Source organism: Chaetodon auriga, chromosome 2 (assembly GCF_051107435.1).
Source record: "Chaetodon auriga isolate fChaAug3 chromosome 2, fChaAug3.hap1, whole genome shotgun sequence".
NCBI classification, from domain to species: Eukaryota; Metazoa; Chordata; class Actinopteri; order Chaetodontiformes; family Chaetodontidae; genus Chaetodon; species Chaetodon auriga.
Genome location: NC_135075.1, coordinates 9475642 through 9493819, shown reverse-complemented (window position 1 = coordinate 9493819; position 18178 = coordinate 9475642). Strand labels below are relative to the sequence as shown.

The following is an 18178-nucleotide window of genomic DNA, read 5'->3' as shown; positions in this document are numbered from 1 at the left end:
CTGAGCTGCTGGTTTGTTTCCAGGCAACACTGGTTATGGCTGCTGGTCAGGTTCTTTCATTAATTCCAATACTAGGGTGTAAAATGCCGCTCCCTGGGCTTTAAGATTTCTTGCAGGTGCATGTCAGAAATAATTCAACATGATTTTGGCTGCACAGGCTCCATCAAGCTTCTGTCAGCCTCTATCAGAGAGTGAAGGTCACCACTCTGTCCTGCTCACCTGGTCTCCTGCAGCCCCACCACATGTCCTCACACTGCACCTTCAGCCTCCCTCTGAATCTCACCTGACTACAGTGGCTGGAGCAGCACAGCTGAACACTTTCATTAATCTAACTCGCTATTAACAGAAAGTTGACAAATCACCAACTGCAACATTGGTCTGGACTGATGTGGGGTATGTAGGTTTTTAAAGCCAATACTGATACCAATACCTGTAATTTTAAGGGATTTTTTTTACCTTAAATTATTGTCGGACTATGAAAACGTTTTGGATCATTTAGGGTCAGAAAATCTCTCCAGTGAATTACAGACATATCAGTGTGTTTTAGGGTCAGCACACCTTGAAGGCTTTACAAATGTATTGGGACGCTTGATCAGATCAAAGTTTATACTGTTAAATTAACTTTTTTTTGTTCCTGAATGAGCTGTTAGAGATAAATATAGTCAGAAAGAGAGAAAGGAGAAGAATAGCAAACATTTTCTTTCCACTTCCTGCTCCTGAAATGTGAAGATTTACTGCTTTTTGCTTGAAATCATGATTAATTGAATATCTTTGGGTTTTGGGTTCTCGGTTTGACAAAACAAGACATCTGAAGAGGTTCCTTTGGGATCTTTGGGAAACTGTGATGGGTATTTGTCTCTATAAAAGATGAAACTATGAGTTAATTAATCAAGCAAAATGACTGATTGACTGATAATGAAAATAGTCATTAGTTGCTGCCTTAGAAGTAACCCTTCATCACAATAAAGGGGTGATGAGTGTAACCCAAAATTATAAAGCTGTATCAGATACAACATAGTTTATTAGACTGGATGAACAATGTAAAAAAGAAAAAGTCAATACTGTAATACTTGTTTTTTATGTAACTTTTTATACGATGCCTCTCTTAAAGTATCTCCAAAGTTGGTCTCAAATAGTACAGTAACACCACATTAAGCTCCTGACCAAATACATAATATAAGACAGCTCAGAACATTTTAGCAGCCCATCAAATGTTTGGCTGTTAGCATTTTAGTTAGTTCAGTTATCAAACTGATTCTTTTAAATGACACCTTCAAACACTTTGCACGCTGTCAGATAAAAGACAATCAATAATCACACCGTAATAATCACATTTCCTCTGTGGATTCATCTTGAACTGAAAGCAATCAAATTAAATGATAACATCAAATATCGTATGCGGTCTCTGGTGTGCATTCTTTCATTAAATAACCAGAGCCTCTTTGACCCAAAGGTTATTTCTAATAAGGAAAAATTACTTTTAATCTAGAGCCTGTGGGGCCTCTTAGGTGTGATCTGGCCACACTGATCAATATCCTCCCTCCTGGCCCGGGGATGTCACAGAAAAATCTGATGTTCCTCCAGACAACAAGACTGAGGAGGCATAATAAACCTATAGGTTTAGTTTTTTCTAAATAGTACAAATTACCTCAATTTCAAAGCAATACGAGCAATATGACAGAAGATAACGGATTTGTACTCGGCTACATTTGGAAGACCACATCTGCGTCTGACTACTAATAAGAAATATTGCATTATTATTGGTTGAAGATCACTGATAACAAATATAATCAAGTGTCAGGAGAAAATGAGATCCATAGCATGCATAACATGTGTAGTGGGGATGAGCAATAGCCTAATATTATATTGACTTACAGTGTTACTGTGTCATGCTGATATGGCCATATCATGTTGCCAAATTCATGATTTTCAAAAATGCACAATGTATAATAGGGCGTCAGTGACATCTCATTTATATTTTTATCAGATAAACACACACCCTTAAACCTGCATTAATTTTACATACAACACTTACGTATGATCACTTTATAAAGTTGATGTGGCCTCAGTGGTATACGTTCTAATTTTCTGTTTCTACCTTTCTCGTGAATTTCATCTAAACTTGCCCAGCAAGAACTTTCCTTCATCTCGTAAATTGCAGTTTTCACTTCAGGCCCCTCTGTCTGAATATAACATCACGTGACTGCAACAACCTATTGCAATTTACAGCAGTGTACACATCCAGCACACACAGAGTCCAGCCAGCTGGCAAAATAAAAGCTCAAACTTTACTCTCTTTTTAGCTTGGTTTTTGTTTCTACCAACTTCTGCCTCTATAGTCTCTAAATGCTTATGTGCTAAATGTTCAGAAACTAGCTAGTCACTGACTTTGTCCGCCATTTGTAGCTTTTTGCTGAAAGCAACTGTCTGCTGTTGTAAACTGGATTGATGAGAGTGGTGAGACTGGAACAAACTCTTATGAAGACAAAGCCAAAAGAATTAGATAAAATACAGTGAAAAGCTCTGTGGAGTTGAGGGGAACACATTCACTGGTGATCATTCTCTGTTACCTTTCTGTTCTCCACCGCAAGAGACCCCATTCACAACACACTGATTTAATTGTTAATATAAAAACTAACTTCAATGTACTGTCTAAGCCTAGCTTTTTATTCACATGCACGATCATGACTTCTATATTTCCATCATGCAGCCATATACCTCACGCCATGGTACAGTAGAGGTCTTCTCCCAAAACACAGCCATCAGTTTAATGGTGAAATATAACAGTAAAATCCAGCATAACCATGTCACAGTATCCACTGGCTGCCTGTCTGGCTGGTGGCCAAGGAAGTATTTTACTTGGAGAGCAGAAGCGACTGACAGATGCCTGAGCAGCAACACAGCATTCATCAAGGCTTCTGCAGGCTGTGAATATAGAGGCAGCCTCTGCTGGTATCCACCTGCAGCTATTAAGACTGCCAAATCCCAGGCATGAGAGGAGCTGGCTGACGGTGTACTCGGGTATCACAGACCTGACCCCGGTAGACAACAGTCAGCTCTGGGTGTTAAACCACCCCATCCGCTCCATACATCACTGTTATCTCTATCACCCCTGTGAAGATTAGCCTTCAGCCCGCACTGCCTACCTGTTCAGACTGCTGCTGTTGAGTAAAAACCCAGATTGCCCAGGCAACGTGAGATGATAACCCATAAAACATGGTTTATATTCTGAAATGTGAGGGAGTGCACTGACAGCATGTCTTTGTGTCGTCCTCCAAAATAAACAAAGTAAACAACACAAAGTTATTTAATGTAATCACCCAGAGAGGACTTTCTGTGTAAAATCACATTTTTAAAACCTTTCAAACTTGTGATTGTGTTCAACTCCACGAGATAGTTTTTTAGTTTTTTTTATCCTGTATCCTTTTTATCTTGACCTTTTTATGCCACTGTTTTTGTCTATTTATTTAATTAATACTGTGCTGGCTGTAACAACTTAATTTCCCCGGCGTGGGATCAATGAAGTTTTATCTTATCGTATCTTAACTCTACTGAGCGAAACAATGGTGGATTAAATGAGTTCCCATTTTGCTGAGGTTCCTCAGAAACACCCTGAAGCACACCTGGAAGTTCCTAGACCCTAAATTGGGGAACATTGCTTACATGCTCATTTTGCAGACAGTGAGAATGCAAAGTGCAGGCTCACAGACAGACTGAACTGCATGTTGTCGTATCAGCTGTATTTTATGCAGACTACACTGCATTCCTCGAGGAACAAGAATAAAGCTACACTGTCTTGAAACGTGTACACGTTGGATCGTCTCCGTTTTTTAATGAAGGGAGCCTGGTGGCCAAAGTCTGCCTGCCTCTGTCATTATGTGGTGATGAGGACGTGAAGGGGCCCATATGTATTCTCTAGATGACCCTCCTGAGAGTAATCGACAAGGCTACATGAACGTGGCAGGTTTATTAAGTCAGTGCTTAGAAATTAAGCCACAAAGTGGCATATTAATCATCATTTCACTGGACTAAGTGACAGAGGAGTGTGATCATTGAATACAATTTGGGGGGACTGCATTTGAATGAAAATGGCTAATGGCATATTTATTATGCTGTAGTAGCTTCCTGGGTGGGAAAGGGGTGAGTGAGTGTGTGTGGTGTGGAGCGTGAATGTGTGTGGGGGGTAATTTTCCCTCTAATGATGCTTGTATCTCAGCACAAAAACACAGTCAATCTCATATGAATGCATCAAGACATCTGAAGGAGGAGGTGAGAGACCTATTGGCTACAGCAATTCAAATATGAGATAAACATCAGAGAACTGCAAGTACATCCAGGACACACACAGACACACACACACACACACTCAGTCGCTAGATGAAAAACTGTAGGTGGGCACGATTCTGTCACCCTGTAAGCGTTTACACAATTTATTATCAAGGTCATCACTTGTCATGTTTAAGACATTTTAGACTTGGGTTACTTGGCTTCCAAATGTGCGCCTGCAGATATAAATACATTTCTCAGGATATTTTTCAAAATAATAGAGGAGACAAATGCCAGAGCAGTCCATGTCAAACAGTTTGAGAAAGCCCCCGTTCATCCTCTGATCTGTCGCTGCAGGTGTCTCCCGCTTCATCCTGATCAGCTAAACACTGATGAAATGTGGGAAAGAAAAGGCGCACTTCACTTCAACCTTTACCGCCGTCCTCTGCAAATATCTGCACACCTCATGCTCATCCTGAAAACTAATTCTTGTATTGACGATAACCTCTCTCCACAACGCGGGCAAAATGCAAAATCGCTCTTATTTCAACTGTGCGCTGCAGCCTGGCAGAATGCGCCAAGGATCACGATGTTTCACTCCTGCACGGAAAACACTGCTTTAACTTTCTTTACAAACGGAGACAGATGGAAAATAAAGCATCAAAGGGGATCATCACCTTCTACACAGTCGCACAGTACCTGTGTCAGTGCATGGAAAGGAAAGGCAGTGAATTATCTGCGCGTTGTAACGTGGAGGCAGGCAGGATGCACACTCAACTGCACAAAGATCGCACACTATTGCATAGCACAATAACTTTGACGGATGCCTTACCTGTTCAGGAGAGGAGACACGACAGTGAGCAGAGGAGAGAGCGTGTCGGGCGGAGCGCCGAGTCACACAGGCTGCACTGTGGATGAAAGGACCGCTGCACGTCCAGCACTGAACTCCAAAGAGCGTTTTTTTCCACGCCAATAAAGGACAACGAGACCACCCCCCTGATATCAAACTCTTTCCAACTGTTCCTCCTCATCACCAGGGCTTCTAATTTAAGCATTGTTTTTCATCTCTTTATAGTATTTGGTGGCCTGTGTGTTTTATGGTGGCAATGTTCTACAGTATGATATGTAAATGAGAATTGTGAAATAGACAGCAGCATGTGAGACTGATGTCCATGTCTTTTTTTTTTTTTTTTTTTTTTTTTTTTTTGGTAGGCTATTTGTTTTTGGTTCATTTTTGCATTTTTCTCTTGCATAGCTTATTGTTGGAACATTCACTCTTCCATCACTATCAAATTATCAAACTCAAAATCCTACACGACCTCTCAGTTATGCTACAGTGGTTGCTTGTGATAACAGTTTTTTTTTTGGTTTTTTTTGGCCACACGGGGGCATTGGAAACAAGTTATGAACGCAGTAATAACATATCTTCAACCTATTTAAATGATATTTCCACATCCAGCAGTTGGAACGACATTATCATTTCAGAGTCAGGTCTCTGACATGACAAATGTAATTCCTATATTTCCTCTCTTTTAGCTCTGTCTTTGGTCTCTACCAACTCCTGGGGGAAATATCTGGCTCTTTAGCTGCTAAATGCTCCACTATGTTCACCAGTTACTGTCCAACTGTGTCTGTCTGCTGTTTGGTGCTGAGCAGGTAGTGTGCAGTGGGTTTTTAGAGCTTTTTCTCTGAAAACAGCTGCCTGCTGCAGGCTAAAAATCTGGCCATGAGAGCGGTGAGAGAGTCTCACATTCATGTATCAAATCTAAAATTGTGTTGCTGTGGAGAACAAGGTGATAAGTGAGATGTTGTGCACAGTCAGTACTGTATATACTTGACAAAAGTAAGTGATAAGGATGAAGATCATTATAATTGCCTATAGGAAATGAATACAGGTCATTGTTGACCCAAAAATTGGAGTAGGAATACAAAAGCTTAATTTTATTAAAAAGCTTAAAAATACATTTTTGAGGGATATTTGGAATATGAAATATCATAGTCATAAAAATAATCAATGTAAAGTCAATTATCAGACATCAAATATTCCAACCCTTCTTACCTTTAATGAACTAAATATTGCATATTACTCTGTCTGACAGTCCTTTTCACTCTGGATCCAGACTGAAATGAGGGTGCTGCACCTCATCCACTGGTGTCAAAGCTTTCAGAGATTCCTGCCTGTAGCTTAAATTTGATTAATTTATTTGTACTTCTCCTCTATTCAACCAAGGTAATGACTTTGAGCTTCACCTTTTTTTTTTGATTGAGTTCTGGGTAGAAAAAAAAATACATAAAAGTAAGTAAATTAAAAGCACTCAGGATAATTAAAAACATGCGAGAACTGAAAGAGAGGTTAATGCCCTTGCAACCCCGTGTTAACATAAAGATGAATTATGAGTTCTGAGTGGTAAACAGCTGCTTAAATGAAGCTCTTTTTGTAAGAGCTTGAGATACATTGATGTAGAAATAAAATCTGTTTGGTCATCACACACTGTTGGGACCAAGCACTTCCTGGTTTGGTAGGTTTCATGTTCAGGATGTTAAGGAAACCCAGAATGCCTTTCTGTACATAGAAATAACTGGGACTGTCTTCTAAATGAAAATGCAGCAGTCCTCTCAAAATCTGCACTCTGGGGGGCTTTGGTCAAATTCTATTATTGTTGTACCATCAGGTCAAACAAGAGAATAGCGATAGAAACCTGAGATATGACACATTTTTGCAGGGGTTTTCTCTTTGTCCAGACCGAGAGCAGGAATTTGGTTTCTGCCCTCATTCTGAGGACATTGGACAGTAAGTCAGCAGAAAGAGAGAAAAGTCATTATCGTTACACATGATAACTCCAGGGGCCATTCATGTAAGGACAAATCCCAGAGGAAGGTGCTCCAGCAGTATGCACATCATTATCAATATAATCAACTCCCTTGTGAAATTCCAGCCCCCCCCCACCAAAATAGAAAGGAAGTGGCGAGGGTGGATTTCAGTTTCATGATCTGTGGAGAATGTGTGCAGGATCCAGGAATACGAACTACACCAAGGGCAAATATGCAGTTATCAGCAGCGTCTACATAATTAAAGTATTCATTTCATGTAATTACTACCTAATCCGGTGGGACACCAAGTGTTACAATATGAAATTCCACATATTGAACAACCTGGGTAAGTGTTGCAGAGCTCAATAATATTATAAATGGTTTCAATCCTTGCAGTGTGAATGTGACATTTTTCATTGCCTGTCAGAAGCATGTTCAGTTTTCCTTCTTAACAAAGTCAGTTGCATAAACTTAGTTTAAGACTCTTCTTGGCCTTAGACTTTTACTTTGGTCCAAACCATACTTTTAGAAGTTGACTTATAGTTAGATAATTTATTGCGCTACGTTCACCACGCAAAAATTAAGGCAAACCAGGTCCTGTAAAAACATCACATGGTCTCAGAAAAAAGAGGCCTGGTGAGCCTTTAGCCTGCCACATAGAAATTTTGGTGGTGATGAGAGACAAAAATATGTGACTGCCATTTGTACAACTTCACACTTCACACAACAGTGTACCTTTTGGGTTGATATACTGTCAAGTCATAAATGTAAAAAGACAACACTCGATATGGTCATGACTGCAGATGTATTTTGATGGCAACATCTGGATGGTATCAGTAAAGATCTTTTTTGTCTCTTAACCCTTGTGTTATGTTCACTTTTTGGACCCTCTGGTACTGTTCGGGTCAAATTGACCCGGGACATTATTGTTGGTTTTAAAAGAAATACAAAAATAAAAATTAACAGAAAAAAACTCCAACATATATTGTCTTTATCTCAATTCCAAGTAATATAGATAACATACATGATAAATGTTTTCAATTAATCTCTGCTAGATAACATTTAACAGTGGAAGTGTCATTCGTTTTTTTGTGATAAAGTCCACTATAATAAAGCCTTGGGTGGTATTTATGCTTATCTATGAAAAAATGAAATGAAACAATGTTTTCATTGATGTTTTTTGTTTTAAACTTATATTCTCAATTGATTTTCATCAGAATATGCTCATATTCGGGTTTTTAAAAACCCGAATATGACCCCTGGGTTACTCCTTTTCTAACCCGAATATCTGGTCGTGTATACGCCTATTGGAATATCCCCATCGAACGGAACATTAATTTGTGTTCTGCGCATGTTCTATTCGCAAGGAGTCTCGAGGAGGAGATAAGTCACCTCGTAAGTGTGGTGAAAGACATGAATATCATGTCTTTTGTAGACGGTAGAAAGTACCGGGATGTTTCAGAAACCGGAATATTGACCATAACCCGAATATTGACTGCATGTAAACGTAGTCTGTGTGTACTACAGATGTACTTTTTGCATTTGCTGCATGTGGTCTGTGTCACAACATGAAGTAAGTGTGTCTAAACAACACATGATGCACAGATCTTCAGTGTGTGTTTACCATCCTTATTATGTTAGCAGCTAACATAATAAGCTCCAAGGCCCTCTGAGCAGACAATCTGTGGCTCATACTGCTGGTGGAGATTGTGGGTGAACTGACCTATGATGTATGATACATCTGGTACAGTAAGAGAAAATTTTCCCAGGTTCCAATGCTTCAGAGGGTAAAAAGAGCGGGAAAACCTGTATTGTGTGTGTGTGTGTGTGTGTGTGTGTGTGTGTGTGTGTTTGTGTGTGTGTGTGTCTGTCTGCCTGTCTGTCTCTCTGTCTGTTGTCTGTCTATTTGTCTGAAAAAGAGCGGGAAAACCTGTATTTTGTGTGTGTGTGTGTGTGTGCGTGTGTGTGTGTATGTTTGTGTGGGTGTGTGTGTGTATGTTTGTGTGTGTGTGTGTGTGTGTGTGTGTTAGTGTGTGTGTCAGTCTGTCTGTCAGGCATTGTATGCATGCGGGTCAAATTGACCCGAACATCCTATGAAGGACATAAATGTGTAGGGGTCTTGTATCATGTCAAGTCAATTTTTTTTTTTCTTTCACATGTTCTTCACATAAAATAAGCCAAGGCCATGGGGTTTCAGGTCAAAATGTTGTATCTTTGTATCATTTTTCTTTTTGTAAAAATTTGAAACGGGTCAATTTGACCCGAACACCACATAAGGGTTAAATTACACGATGAATGTGCAAAACTGAGGTTAACAAGGTGGTTCAACACTACAGGAAGACGAGGGGGTCTTTCTGTAGTGTTGTCATTGGGAACCAGTGGAGACTCCAGAAAGGTACTGCTCCTGGCTTGGAGACAGGATATAAAGTAACCCCCCCCCCCCCCGCCTTCTTCTGCATGGATTAAATAAACAAGATACGTGTCAATTAGTGATTTGGTAAGGCAGATATTTTAACCTCTGGATAAAGCCAGGCAAGCTGCTTCCGCCTTTTTGCTACGATAAGCTTATCAGCTGTTGGCATTAGCTTCATATCCACCACATAGACACGAGTGAAATCAGTCTTATCATCTAACTCGTGGCAAGAAGGTGAATGAGCACATTTCCGCAAATGACAAACTGTTCTTTTAACACGGCTGAGGTGAGACAACACAAAGCACTTGACCAAGGAAAGCTCGTCTCGCTGGTTACATATTGAAAGAGCGCACTTTGTGTGTCGTTCTTAACACTGCCCAGAACACAGTCCACACAGCAATAAAGGTTTACTTCAAAATGTAAGGCGAAAGCATTAAGCAGCATGTAAGAGTCATTTTTAGAAGACAGGGTTGTTTTGTAGTGAGACGGATTGAGCTCCCACACAACAAACAGCACCATAGTTCTCATGGAGGAGGACTGAGGCTCATTCTTAGACATCTCATTCATTATTTGCTGAGACATGCATTTAAACCTCACACTTGAAATAAATCAATCTGATGAACAGAGTCTGAAGAAATCTCTTCTCCTCTTATGGCACATGTTTGGTGTGAATGTGCCATAGCATACCATTAGTGACTGGTATCAATACACTGCGAGAATGCTTTTGTCTGTATTTACATATGTGTATGTGCTGTTTGAACTGCTGTGTGCCAGACAGAAACAATTAATGTCAGCTTTTGTTTTATCCCGGCAGCAGAGACCTATTATATTCCAGACAGCGAGCTTGTCGTTCAGTGCGGTGCTGTTACAATATAGAGGACAGTTTAGTCCTGAATTTCAACCAAACCTCATCGACTAACTGTGAGGAGAAAATGAGACAGCTGCCTTTTGATATCGTATTGTCGTTTGCATAATCACATTCATTCAGCAAGGGTTAAATAGAAAACATGAAGGGCAAAGATCTATGTTCCCAACCACTTTAATGTGTGAACCACAAGCCCCAGCAGAGTTTACACCATTCTGTTTTCCTCAACTCACTGGTCCATAACAAAGAAGTGTGCAATTACAATGCAATGTGTAATTTCATTTGATTATTGAGCGCTTAAAACAGAATCTGTGACTTACAGACTCACCTATCGCCCTCAGTGTGCATGCTCCACACTACATTTACAATGATTATTATATAATTCTAATCTTCAGTACAGTATAAGCTGCTCTGTGTCATGCTTGTGGTCTCACCGAATATCTATTACATTTTGTGATCGCTGGCTCCCAGCTGGTTTGATTTTGTGACACAGATATTGTTAATAATTGCATCCATCTTTTTAATCTATGTTAGAAAAACATGTAGTCACTAGAATACTGAAAACTCTTTAAAGCTCTGTTAATTGATATTTTCATATGAACAATGGGTCAAATGACTATATGTAAGGTGAAAATTCTCACTCAGAACAAAACTGCAGTTTTTCAACCTCTTTCTGTCATTTGCTGTTTTGATTCACTGCATTGTCTCCAGTCATGGCGGTCAGCTGTTTTCAGGAAAAAGAGCTCTGATAAACTGTACATTATCTGCCCAGCACCGAGCAGCAGTCAGTCACACTTTTTTAGTGACTAGCTGTTGAACATAACAGAGCATTCAGCTGCCAAAGAGACAGATATTTCCTTCAGGAGACGGTGACCAAAACATTAATCAGGTGGACGGCACACGACTCCGAATGAGTGCTGGTGTTGCTTTGCTCAGTAGTAATAGGCAACTGTTTGCTATCACTTTCTCTATAACAAGGGGATAATACGTCAGTGTGTTCTGTTTACAGCTTGTTGTGCTCACTCGAAGAGAGAAAAATCCATTAATGCAGCTTTAAAGACTCATATACATAAACTGTACAACGTTTAATGTCAACAGTTCAGTCAGCAAAATACAGTAAAAAGCTGCTAACAAGTACATGTTAGCTTGCTAGCCATTTATTGTGTTAGCTTTGGGTCCATGACAACATCCCCTTCTTGAATTCATACCTAAGTCATAAATTAGACACTATTAGTATAGTGTTGCTTCCTGTTACTAATAATATTATGTTGCTTCAATGTTTTGAGGATTTGCTGTTTTTTCAAGTTATGTTCTTTATTTGTCAAATGCAGAACAATGACAGTGAAGCAGCCAGTGAAACATGTTTTCTGGCTCCCTTCAACAATGCTCACACAATATGTACAAAATAAAATCACACAAGTAAAATGAGAAATGAAAAAAGTCAAAGACATAAAAAGTGCAGAAATTAAAATACAGGGAAAATTTTTAAACAAAATAAAATCTAAATAATAAATTATACTGATGAAGACTGGTAACAGGAAATGAATGAAGGATTATTTCATTTACGTCTCTGAGTTGGAGTGAGTCCCCCGCAGCCTCACATGATGAAGTTAAGAGAGCTGTTGATGATCAGCAATGTACATCAAACCGTACCATAAGCAAGCTGCTAATTCAACCACACTCACTCTTCTTAGACAATAGTAGCTAAACATTTGCTTGTCAAATACAGCAGGTATCGTCCTGTGATGATTCCACATTTGGCAAACCCCATCTATGATTTTTGTTTGTGTGTACTATTACCAGACTCCTGCTTGTCTGACGTCACTGATGAGGTGCACACATCCAGAGTCCTCCTTGCTATACACTGTGGCTGTTGATAATGATTCACAGCATTTCCTCCCACTCAGTGTGAGTAACATTTCAGAGAAAAGAGACAAATCAAAGATGTTTTTTTTATATCTGAACCTTTCAATCAGGGTCTGACCTGTCTGCAATAAGTGACACCCAAGCCTGGCTGTGTAATTTATGTGCTGCCTCAACAAATTGCTTCACGGGGGACCGGAGGAGAGTCTATGCTGGCAGATAAAACCCGCAGAGACAGAGTCTTCTCATACTTTCACTCCAAGCTGTTATCAGCCTTTACTGCACCCTCCGCCAAATTCAAAAGCTACATTTAAAGATGATCACGAGTGCATTTTCTATAAACAGATGTGCAACTGGAAAGGAACATAATGACTCTGATTGTATAAAACCCCACCACCATTTGTCAAATTATGATAGCTGCTGCAGCTTTAATCAGAAAACCGCTTGGTAATGTGCCTGTGGTGGATTCTACTGTTGCCTTAAGTGACACTTTTGTCTTATTACATGTCTGAAATTTTATTTGCCTGCTGAGGAAACACAGGTTTCTCTCTCTAATTGTCTCTTCGGGGAGAAGGGTCTTCATGTGTGAAGGAAGGGAGCAAACATGGGTTTTTGACCCACTTTTATCGAACCACAGACGAGACATGGTGCCTAATAAAACGCACTTTGTTTGCTGCAGTGGTCATCTCTTGTTTATAGTATCAGGAAAGCTGAAACCATTCATAAAGCATTGCAAATATTTAGTCTGGTCAGACAGACCTGTAAGATTTGTGATTTAGTGAATGCATAATGTACATAAATGTTTAAGCTAAACTCTGTTCTAAGTATAATTGGAGTAAAATGTGAGCATTAATAGAAAGCACGAGCATAAATAATTCACCTTTAGTTTGGCCAGAGGGAAACAGCTATTTTTTGATTAAACTGTTATTCATATTGTATTAAAAAAAAAAAAAAAAAAGTCAAGAGGCTTAATTCTAGTACATACTGTAGTGGTGAGGAGTGATTCATTGCATACGGTCTCAATTTACTGGAAAAATCCATACACACTAAATTAATGTGAGAACAAAGTTGAAATATAATTGCTTCTATTGCCATTTTTAATGGTGCATCCAGTAACTACACGTGCACTGTACATTTACTGTATATTCATATTTTATGTGAACCAAGTCAGTGGAGACAGTGGGACACATGCAGTCCCAGGCTTTATAGGAGCGTGCAGCATGTTCTGTTCCAGATTCAAAGGTGATGGACAATGCATCATTTTTTCATGAAAAGCTATGTTGATGTGTCTCTGCTTTCTCGTCTGACATGCCACCCCCAGAGTATCAGTGAGGCATCTCTGGGCAGGAGAGAAAGCACACTGGGAGAGGGAGATTTCCTCTAAGTGTTCCTTCTGAAGCACAGCCATAGATCTTCAGACTGATTTCCACTCCTGCGTCTACATTAAACACAACAGGTGACTGAGCATCTGTGATCAGGGCCCTTAGATAATCTGCCTGAGGAAGAACACATAACAACATAAAGAATTTAATGCAACCTTGACTTAACAGCATGTGATTGCTATAAATGTGTAATAATAGTTGTGTTGTTTTTTTTTTTAATTTTACTGTGTGGGCTGTTCCTTGCTAGCAGTATCAGTTGTCCTTTTGGTTTGCATCCGGGGGTGTCCTTAGCAATCGCTCCAGAGAACAGTTGAGTGGATTTTTAAGCCCATAACAGATTTACTTCTATGCACATTTTCTTTGTAATGGTGCTAATAATAATGTTAATAAGTCTTGTGCCACATTGGGCAAAGTAGCTTTTTTGAATGCTACTGAAGGTCATTCATTTAAGCCCTCATTGAGAACAATAAAAATCTTTGTAATAAGCTCTAACGACTAATCCAGAGAAGTAGGCAGAAAAACCTGTCGTGTCATCGAAACAACACCTAAAGGCAGACGTGTCTAAACAAGAGGCATAGCGTAAGCAGTATGTCACCCGAGTAAAAATACACATTCAGTTGCGTTTAGCACAAATGTAATGCGCGAGCCGTTCTGTGCCTTGTGAAGACATCTGGATTGATTAAAGTATAAGTGCATCTGTTCTATCAGACATACGTGAGACAGATGACTGAAAAAGGCAGCTGAAATACTTCCTGTGTAGAAACATCATGAGAGTTTACAGCCACACTAGCAGCTTTGTGAGGCTATATTTACGCATACGGGTGCTTTTGCCTAATGCTAACTCCACCAAGTCCAGTTTAATGATCCTATGAGTCAGATGGCTGAAGAGGCCAATTCTGGAAGCCAAACTTTTTTGCAGTGCAAGTATTGATTTGACGAGCTTGAATTTGAAGGAAGGAGAGTCTTTTTGGTGGGGACTCTTTCCTGTCCTTGCTGCTGCTTGACTCAAGGACTTGACTTCATGCAAAGTGGCTCCTTTAAGAGCTGTTCATGTGTAATCCTTGAAATGCCTCCATGTGCTCATTGGCCAGCATTTATTTCCGAGTAGAGGACCTGTTTTGGGAGGTGTGTGTCAGGCTTTTGTATTACATGGCATGCCCATCTCAGCTAGTGTTAAATAATGATTGTCTTAATTCTGTTAATATTTGCTTCCTCGAGAACACTGGTGTTAGTCTGCTTCTCTTTGCAGTTGATTCACAGGATTTGTCATTGGCGTGGAAGGTCTCCAGAACTCATATATCTACTGTAAGTAGTCCAAGTCTGTGCAGCATATAAAAGTGTGGGAAAGAAAACAGCATTGTAAACCAGCAAACTTTGCAAAGGCCCCACTGGCCCACCAGATGTGACGAAATACCTTGCTGTCAATGTCTGTCCTTGAGGAGAGGTGACTTCCAAGGTAGGAGAACTTGCCCATATTTTCTTGGCGTACACTGTCAATTGATATTGTTGCCATGCATGTGTCCCTTACCTGGCATTTGATAAAGGCCTCATTTCCAGAGTGAGCTTCCCTCCTGGCCTCATTTCCATGACAAGTCTGAATTAAATCAACACAAGAAGAACATAGTCACTCTGTGTTATCGGTAGAAAGACAAATAAATTGCATCAGTTTAGTACTGAGGCACTCAACAATACCAAGTCTTCCAGCATAAATGCATTGTAGTATATTCTAAACTTAATGTGGAGATTGGCTGCTCTTCAGATGAACTCTAAAAACTGTCATATAGTGCTGTGTGTAGATACAGTTAGGTTAGCATATTAGCCATTTATATGGCATGTATGCGACAGACTGAAGCTCCTAGTTTCATGGCGCCAACCTGCTTCCCAATTCCCCCTGTCTGATCCCATGCTGAAACACGGACAGATAAAACAGAAGCAAGGTATACGCCGAGCCAGAAACCCCAGCATGACAGAGGAGGGAACACCTCATTAACAGCAGCCGCCTGGACTGATCCCAGTCTGGGGAGTAAGAGCCAACTTGCTCCATTACAGGAAAGAGAGAGACTTCTAAAGGGCATGGCCATCTGGAGCAAGCCTCACTCGTTTTTTCTAAAGTGACTATGGGCGGGAGGCAAAGCCCAGACTCATCAAGCAGGTTGATAATCAGGTGCCACAAAAACTCATTCATGTTGCTCTATATAGGGTCAACTGAATGAAAAAGAGAGAGAGGAAAAAAAAGCTCTGAGATGATTGTTATGCAGGGTAAGTGTGTTCTGAAAACCCCAGCGTGGGTGAAATGTTTTTGAGAACTCAAAGCAGCCCAATTGTTCAAAGAATCAGGACTGTGTCAGATAGAAGTAGGACAAGTTTTTAAGTAAGAATAAGTACAACCAAGTCATTTCCCTCATGTCATTCAGTGTCCAGGAAATGCCAGTGGAGTGCCGTGGGGACAGGTGAAAACTCAGGATCCAGTGTTGGGATGACATTCGTCCCCTAAGGACAAATGGCTTCATATGAAAAATTGATATGGGGCAGAAAATAGACTTCCAGTCTGATATAGAATAAGGGTGACCAAGGGACAGTAGGAATCCAACTTGTACCTGCACAATTTACCCAAATTAATGATTCACTGGGCACAAGCCTGGTATCAGCAGTGAGATACACAATTACAAAGACACACGGTTGGGCTTGTTAAAGGATACATCCAGAACAACACTAATGAGTACTGACACAGAGCTAAAGCTATTTGTTCTCCGCATATAGTTCTTTGCTGAAATTGTGCCTAGATAAGCCTTTTCCAGTAGTAACAACATAGAAGAATGACTGAATGTAGCTGTAGCTGCAATGTTTTTTTGGTGAAATTAAGGAATGGGTGTTTGACATCCCTTAAAAACAATCTCCCTGTGACATATTCTCAGCAGTACATTGTTGCTTGAGCAAATCCTTGGAGTCCAAAAAATAATTACCTCTGCAGAATTACATCACATTATGTATATACATGAAGCGCGCTCAAAATGCTGTTGCAGTAAACCCATTGCCTCTCAACTCTAGGGAACTGTTCAACATGCTCACCAGTGACAGCGAGCCTTAATAAGTCAGCCGGCAACCACACTGCATGGAACATTGCTTCCGCACTCGAATCCATGCTCAGGGCAGATACATAGATAATCAAAGCATGACAGTAGGTTTTACATTTCAAATAACCCACGGTGCATTACCAGCAGTTATTTACAGTGTAAGCACTGCTCATTAATTTTTAAACAGGCCCTTAAGCTCTGGTTGACAGACAAAGCTGGAAAGCAAAAGCAGAAGAATGAACTGTTGTTGTTTCTAGACTCACAATATGAAACATAGTAATGGCACGGAGCAAAGTGCTACAGAATGCATTATTAATATGTTGATGATGCAATATGTAAAGGTCATGGCCATTGTCTCTGCACACAGTCATTTGTCATACAGTGTGTCTCCATGTGCAATAATATAATCGACTGGCATCCAATTTACATTTAGATATTTAGTGGATGCATTTATTCAGAACAGTTTAGATGCATGTGATAGTAAAGATTTTTAAAGATTAAGGTTTTTTTTTTTTTTTTTTACAGACAACTTCTGTCTTTTTCTGTGAAACCCTAAAGGAGATGAGGAGACAGCTTGGCAGATGTCTTTTCTTGCCGTGAACCTGATGCCACTGGGAGTAGTGGGAGTCCCAGACACCACAAATGAGATCACACAGCTGCCATGTCTCCATCCGCGCTGGCGTTGTTGTGAGTGTTAGTCGGGTTGTACGCACAGGTGCGTCCCCTGCTCTGCTCTGCTCTGTGGAAGTGAGGCTGAGTACCTGGTAATCCTCCTTTCTGGCTTTTTCTGCTCCATCTTTGTAATCTCATTACCCATGCATGTCTCATTAATTCCCGTCATGGCCGAGTGGCCCATCACTCCTGCTGTCACCACCTCGTAAGATCCTGCAGCCACTGCACACCAACTCAAGGCCTCTAAACAAAGCAGGGGGTGAGGAGGTAAAATGGTGGCCTGTGTAGGAGCCACAAATCATTGATGAGGGTCAGACTGTCTCAAACTGTGAGAACTCACCTTGGGTTTGCCTTCTTGCAGCCCTATAAATGAAGAGACTTGTGCTCTCTGATGGATGAACTGCAACAAAATGAATTAGAATTGCAGCATTGTTTGGCCATGATAAGGACTGTTTGAAAAAGCTGCAGACTCACATATCACGAGCACATATTTGTACAAGTAAGTAAAGAATATTCAGCGGATTTTCAGTTATCGCTATACATGCAGAGCTGATGCTGACATGACGAAGTCAATCACACTAATTAAACTAGATGGAGCTGTTGCTTGACTGTGTTATGTGTTGTGTAATGAGGGTGCTAATGATGCTTTAAAAGTGCCCATCGAAATGTTTGTTGCTGAGTGCATAGTTCACTCTTTTATTTCATAGCTTCATGACTAACTTCAATATCTTCAAATGACAATATTTGTCTTTGTGATTGCGAAGAAGGATGTCGATCCACTGCACTGGAGTTTGCAAGCAAACAGCACTGAAGAGAAGATTGCTTTCTACTT

General features: G+C 40.2%; 1 protein-coding gene across 1 annotated transcript in view; it reads right to left on the bottom strand.

The window, feature by feature from the left end:
- cntn6 (contactin 6) overlaps nt 1–5197 on the bottom strand; it is a 99470-nt gene extending 94273 nt beyond the window's left edge. Inside the window, exon 1 of the mRNA XM_076752980.1 lies at nt 5099–5197. The gene's annotated coding sequence lies outside the window, so the exon portion shown is untranslated. The remainder of the gene's footprint in view (nt 1–5098) is intronic.
- Nucleotides 5198–18178: the final 12981 nt, after the last annotated feature.